Source organism: Lactuca sativa, chromosome 5, assembly GCF_002870075.4.
Source record: "Lactuca sativa cultivar Salinas chromosome 5, Lsat_Salinas_v11, whole genome shotgun sequence".
Classification (NCBI taxonomy): domain Eukaryota; kingdom Viridiplantae; phylum Streptophyta; class Magnoliopsida; order Asterales; family Asteraceae; genus Lactuca; species Lactuca sativa.
Genome location: NC_056627.2, coordinates 152,822,018 through 152,829,085, shown reverse-complemented (window position 1 = coordinate 152,829,085; position 7,068 = coordinate 152,822,018). Strand labels below are relative to the sequence as shown.

Genomic DNA, 7,068 nt, shown 5'->3' with positions numbered 1-7,068 from the left:
TTGCAATGGCATGCATGAAAATTGATGTTTGAGAGTTTCTAATATTAGCAATAATGGATTTGATTCTTAATTATGTTGTTTGTGGAAATGTCGAGAACTTACCAAATAGGGAGAATTTCTCATCGCCCAAGTTTCAATTGGATAGAAACTTGGAATCATGCAACTTGGTTGCACGATGAATGAGAAATTTCATATTTGGAAATTAGACTAATTCATTGACAAAGTGTCAAGTGAAGGACTAGGAGATCAAGTACACAAAGTTGCGTGTTGATCAAGTCCACCATAAGAGTAACAAGATATTCGTCATGATTTACTAAAGGTTTAGTAAATGTGATTATAATTACAAGATTAAGTGTAATTCTGAATTGATTGAAAAAAGTTTAAATCAATAGCAGAACGAATAAGAAGAATCAAGTAGGCAGAAAGATAAAAGTTTCTCCATTCTAAGAAGAAGGGAGAGTAGCTTTTATGCTTTATTATAGGTCTTAATGATTAAGAACCATATCTCAATTGATCCTTTAAGTGAGTCTTAGTACAATTGTATGTCTAAGAAGAGGAATCAAGAATTGAAGAAATGGTTAAATCAAGAAGTTAATCATACTTCGTTCCAAAACAAGTCTTAGAGTTAAGATTGTGACATTGAGTGGGAAAGTATTAAGAAGGTTTATAACATTCATCAAATGTGGAAAGTTGTGATTTCTTGGATAAGACAAAGACCAACTAAGACCAATTTATGAAGTGTTTTCATAAAACTACACTAACTCTTGAATATTTGGTTGTCAAGAAATGTTTTTGTCAAGGAGTCAGTGGGAGTCTTAATGGTCTTGAAAGGTTTCAAGAACAAATCAAATAAACCTTATCGATCATCACTAGCATATGAGTTGAGGTTTACAACCTATCGTGTTGACATTATTTTGTTTCTATGCCAATCCAATCGAGTTAATTATGCATGTGAGTCCTATGAGTTCTCATTTGAATGCATAAAAGGCAAGGACCTTGATCAATGAAAGTACATTGATAAGAAAAGGTGAGCTGCTTAACTACTTGGAAGACATGGTGGGCAGCTGTGCTACCATAAGGCAAGAAATCGAGATTAAGAAAGTTCGATCCATATGAGTTTGAATTTGTCGTAAACTTTTGTTTTGACAAATTCACATGGATAGGAACGCATACACCATTAAAATCTAAGTGTAATAAGATTCCCTCCTTCATGAAAATGAGTGTGAGGAAATACTTTCACTAAGAAAGATTTTAAGAAGATAGTGATTGTAAAATTGCATTCTCGAATTCGATCATGGTTACGGTATCCCTTTCCATAATTTGAATTGTGAGGTTTAGCAATTGTTTAGACACACATATGAACTATCTAAGGCAAAGGTGTATAAGTTCAAGAAGCCTTGATAAAAGATTATCAAAGCACTAAGTATTAGAAACATGAACTTAAGAAATTCAATAAGCATTGTTTTTCTGAAAGTTAAGCTGTTTCTGAATACTTGTCAAAGCTAGTGGGAGCATAAGTGTTATGTTTATAATAATCATCATGATAGTGGGAGCATAAATGTTATGATTGTATGATTATTAAGGAAAGTATTGCAAGGTTAGCAATATTAATTATAGAAAACAAGAGTCATACTTTGCAAAGTCGCAATAGTTGAAAAGTTGTTTTGTTATAATTAATGGAGAGAATATTATGCTTCATTTCAAATCTAAAGGCTTAGGTTGTGGAATGTTAATAATATTAGTCAAAGGTACATAGTGTGTTCTTAAAATTTTGATTATGATTACGGCATTCCTCTTCACAATTCGAATTTTGAGAACATAGAAAATAAAATATTATGGCAGAAGATTGATGAAGTATCAAATCTTTATGCATTGTGTCCCATACGCTTCGGGTATAGGATCGATTGCAAATGCTATAATATTTGACCATTCTAAAATTTTCCAAATGTCTAGCGCATTTAGAGGGAAAAAGGACAAGAATCGGTTTTGACTAAGATAATTAAACAACTATCAAAGGACAATCCAAAGTTCGCCGAGGATTGGTCGCTTGTGAGTAGTTGGAAGTATAGTATTGGAAGATATGGAGATGTTTCCATATTGGATGGACCATATCGACATTATTATGAATAGATAAGATTCTACTAAGAATGAGTTATCATATGGAAATTATGGAAATGTGTCCATATTGGGAATTAAATATTGAAAATCTATGACTAGATTAGAAAGTTTTATGCAAAAGGATGTTCAAAGGAATGTACTTTGAGTGAGAGACATCATATCTAAGGAATTGTATTGTAACAATCTCCGATAGAGGACTTTATAATATCATTGGCAATAGTCTTTGTGACTTTGGTGCAGTGATATTATGAAAGGATCATTGCATAAAATGTTAGAATCTAGCATATTCTATAAGTAGCAAGAATTTGATATTCTTTCACTTATGGAAAAAGGATTTGGAGTTGTGAAATGATAATGATTGGAAATGTGCTCAATTTGATCTATTTCACAAAGTAAGAACCATACGTAAACATTGTGTGCATGATAAGAACATGGGACAAGTGTAATAATTCAAGTAAGAAGTTGATTACCCGAAACGACAAATAATAAGTAATCGATATGGTGATAAGTAAAAGATGTTTTATTTATGCTCAAAGGTTGAGGCCATATGGGATTAGTATTATTCTTGTGTTTCACTTTGCATGTTTTGACTTCCTGAATATTTTAATTGGTTTAGAACAGTCAAATTATTCGAATGGGCCACAGTCGTTCATATGTTGGAAGTAGATATGAATGAAGACTGTCATGAATTGGTGTGTGGATTGTCTAAAGAGTATTAGACATAAGCAAATGTTTGCTGCAACGTTCATGAGTGCTTATGAATATGAATTTGAGCATTGGATTAAACCCACGCTCACTTGGATCACTCCATGAATTGTATCACGAGTGATTGGTGAGACGATAACATCTTATATTCTTGAAACCGAGATGTGTGAGTTGTATCTTGCAAATCGGTTGCACATTGATAATATGTAAACGCACTAGTAACTTGGTGTTATAAAACATATTATTGTGTGTAATTCGGTGAGTGAGTGCAAGCAAGCATTGTATCAAAGTTTATCCGTTCCTTTTATCCAAAGTAGGATAAAAAGCGATATCTTTGGGCCCCTCGATGATTTAGTGATGACAAACGTAAATGCTCGGCCGGGCTAGGGTTAATTTGATTTGTTCAATTAGTCAGTCGTCATAAATCGGGAATCGAGATAAAGTACAAAGAGAATGATTAGAAATCATGTCTCATACGATATCTAGAATGGAGGAATATATGATCCCTTATCTAAAGGACACGCGTATCTGATAGGATCAGAGTTGACAACGGCTTTGGAAAGCTACGATTGCAGATCAGGATCTGAAGTCATACGCATAATAGTTATTAGACTTATCCAAGTGGGAGACTGTTGGATTAGTGTCTAAGTCCATAACTATTTTGGTATGTACTTGACCCGATGGTGCATGGCCCTTTTGGGTTGCCTTCACCAAAGCAACTTGATAGGATGAACTATGGAGAGAAAGCATTAAATATGATTTATTAATATATTATGGGAATAATATATTAAAGGAGAAATCATATTGTTTAATTAATATTAGTTAAGAATTAATTGGTAATTAGTTTTGTGACTAAAAGATTTTAATTAAACTTAAGGGACTGGAATTGTAATTATAAGATAATTGCAATTTGGGCCATGGATTGCCTTATATGAAGGAATGGATGAATTCTATGGGGAAGTCCATAAGAAATCATCCAAGGCCCTTAATTAAAGGAGTCCATGGGTTGCTTAGGGCTTAAGCATCCAAATTAGGGTTTCCTTGTTAGATAACCCTAATAGCCTCACTATATATATATGTATATATATATATATATATATATATATATATATATATATATATATATATATGACCCTTATGACCCAAAAACGTGGTGAAGCATTCTTCTAGGGTTAGAACACGTTTAGGGCAACCTCCATCCTCTCTCCTCTTCATCCTCTTGCTTATGGTGTTTGTGAACCATTAGAGGAGTGAAATTTGTGACTCAAGGCTTTCTAAAGTCAATACAAGGAGATTTGGGATTGTTATTACTACATAACAATCAAGGTAACATCTTAAACCTATTCTTATGTTAATATGATTACTTGTATGCTAGAATTAGGGTTTATAGTCTTGGATAACTTGCATGTACAATAGAGAAACCTAGATCCAAGCATTAGGGTTTGTATGAGTACATAGGATGTTCTTAGGACCAAAACCCCAACACTTTCATCATAGCATCTTTAAGCATTATTCGTTGCTCCTTCAATTCAATGTCGGTATCATTGTGCCTCTTCTCGGATGCAACTACAAACCTTGTGAAAATTTCTTCCAAATCAGCTTTCTTTTCCATAACCAGTTCCTCCTTTTGATAGAAACCCCTTTTTTTTTCTTGTATTTCTCCTCCTTTGCCTTTTTGTACTCATCATACGGGAGCCATTCCTTCTTGGGTTTCCGCCAATTATCATCATATCTATCACCACTTGAATAGAAAACTTGTGCTTTCCGGTTCCCATTCTTGTCCAAATCACAATCTTTAATGAGGTCAGGTCCTCTACAATTATCACATCCTACCTGGATAGCGTGGATGGATTGGTCCATCTTAGTTATTCTTCGATCTAAACTCTCTAGTTTAGTCATCATTGCTGCCATGCTATCGTTAACAGTGTTCACCACCCCCCGACTTAGCTCATTCCTTGGGTTATGATATTCTCTATATTGCTTAGAGAATTCTTCAATTAACTCCTTGATTTACGGGGGTGGCTTTTTTGTGAAAGGTCCTTGTGAATCAAGAAGTTGCCTTGTAGTTACATTCACTCCATCATAGAAAATGGAGATTTCTTGTTGACTATTTAGATCATGATGCGGGCAGTTTCTTAGCAAGCCTTTGTATCTCTCCCACTCCTCGTATAAGGATTCTCCAACTTGTTGTTTAAAGTTGGCAATAGCTTTCTTCAATTTGGCTATCTTTGAGGGAGGGAAAAATTGATAGATAAATTCTTCTTTCATCTTAGCCCATGTAGTGATGGATCCGGGAGGGAGTGACTTGAGCCAATCCTTTTCAACACCTTTGAACGTGACAGGAAGCATACGAAGCAAAACGGTTTCACGAGGCACATTCAGAACATTGAAGTAATCGGCTACATCGTTGACCTCGTCTAAGTGCTTATAAGCGTCTTCGTGATCTTTTCCATAGAAGGGAATCTCCTTAAGTTGAGCAAGTATGTGGCCCTTTAGCTCAAAAGTAGCTGTCGTGGGAATCACGGGTTGCACTAGTCCTAGGCCGGTATCTTCATGTATCCTCTTCTTCCATTCTCCCATGGGAACTTCATCGATATTAGCCATGGGGTTAATTGGTTCATCTTCAAACTCGCTTTCTTCTTCGGATTTAGAGACGTAATCATACTCAATCTCGACTTCTTTTGTATTGTCTTCAAAACTTTCTTATTTACTGCCTTCGCTATGTTTACTATTGGCCTCACCTGCTATCTTGTCCTTTTTTTTTTACTGAAGACAGGTTTTAGATTCTTCAACGGTGAATTCTTCGATGTTGCGGTTTCTCCTACGTTCTTATCCTTGTTTTTCCTTAGAGCGGATTCTGGGTCTTCATATGGAAGAACCAGAGTTGTGTTGGATCCTCGGGTCATATAATGCCTGCAAACAAAACAAGAAAAATGCGTAAAAATAACAGAAATAAAATAAAAAACGGAACTGTGAAACAGTGACGGACTCGCCAAGTAGCTTCGATTGGACTCAGCGAGTTCAAGCAGAAACAGAAAAAAATACTTACTAACTTATAAAAACATAAATTATTAAAACTTATCCTAATTACTAAACTACTTAAGAATTAAATTTGTGTACGATAAATCTCACACAAAGGATCGATAAAATTAGAAATTAATGTTAATTTTTGAACCGTTCCCCGGCAACGGCGTCAAAAACTTGATGTGTGTGAACTCAACTAGTTTTAAACCTACTTCTAATTATAAAGTTAACACACAAAGGCAGTGGACCTATCAATTGTGGTGTAGCTAAATAAGTAGGGTATCGAAATCAGGGAACGGAAAATTAAAACTAATAATTAATATTATCTAAAATAACAAGTAATGGAATTAGGGTTTTCTCTAGTTTTACAAGACTGGAAACTTAAATAGACTAACTAACATGCAATTTAACTAACCAGCAGCTAAGCAAATAATTACCACTAAATTCAATAGTTAAGAGGACTTCTGTTTAGGTTCGACTCAATTGATCCCATGGACGATTTTATAGTAAATGTTTCGGATTAATTCTTAATTGGTTACCGATTAAGGAGATTAGATTCACATTCGTTATTACTAATCCTTAGAAAACAGATTAATTCAAGCAATGGTCAGCTGTCTAAATTAATGAATTTCCTATATATTGATTTGGGTTACATAAGACTTGTAATGGTTAATTAAGTTGGTCATTCAATTAGCCTCTTGCTGATGGTTCTTAATACAAGCTCACACATTAACTTACCTATCTTCTAGCTAATTCTAGCTTCACGTTCGTTATTCCTAGACATACAACTATGTGGTCACATATATCATATGAAATTAATAACTAAGAGATGTTCATACAACTTAATTACTGATTTATTAACAGAAGAATAGTTATTATTAACATATAAGGTTCTTTAACAAGCTTAACAAAACATAATCACCAATTAAAATTAATCCTAACCATAAAATCAATCCATGTTCACAAAATCCTCTACCCTAAACAGAAGAATAAGGGTTTAGTTCATAATAACAGTAAACACAAACTCAAAAAAGAAATTAAAGAGTTTAAACATGATTCAAATCAAAAGATTACTAAGAATAAACTAAAGTTGCCTTAATTCTCTTCAAGATTGAATGTAGGGTTGATTCCTCAGCTTCTCACGACCTAACAGCACCTTCAATCGTAATTTTGCCTCCTAGGGTTCCAGAGAAGTCCCCTATCTCAATCTCCAAGTCCCTA

General features: G+C 34.3%; 1 non-coding gene across 1 annotated transcript; it reads left to right on the top strand.

Moving 5' to 3' along the window:
- The first annotated feature begins 4,936 nt into the window (after positions 1–4,936).
- LOC111890480 (small nucleolar RNA R71) lies at positions 4,937–5,043 on the top strand. Its single transcript, XR_002849882.1, has one exon. It is a non-coding gene; the product is annotated as a small nucleolar RNA R71 (small nucleolar RNA).
- Positions 5,044–7,068: the final 2,025 nt, after the last annotated feature.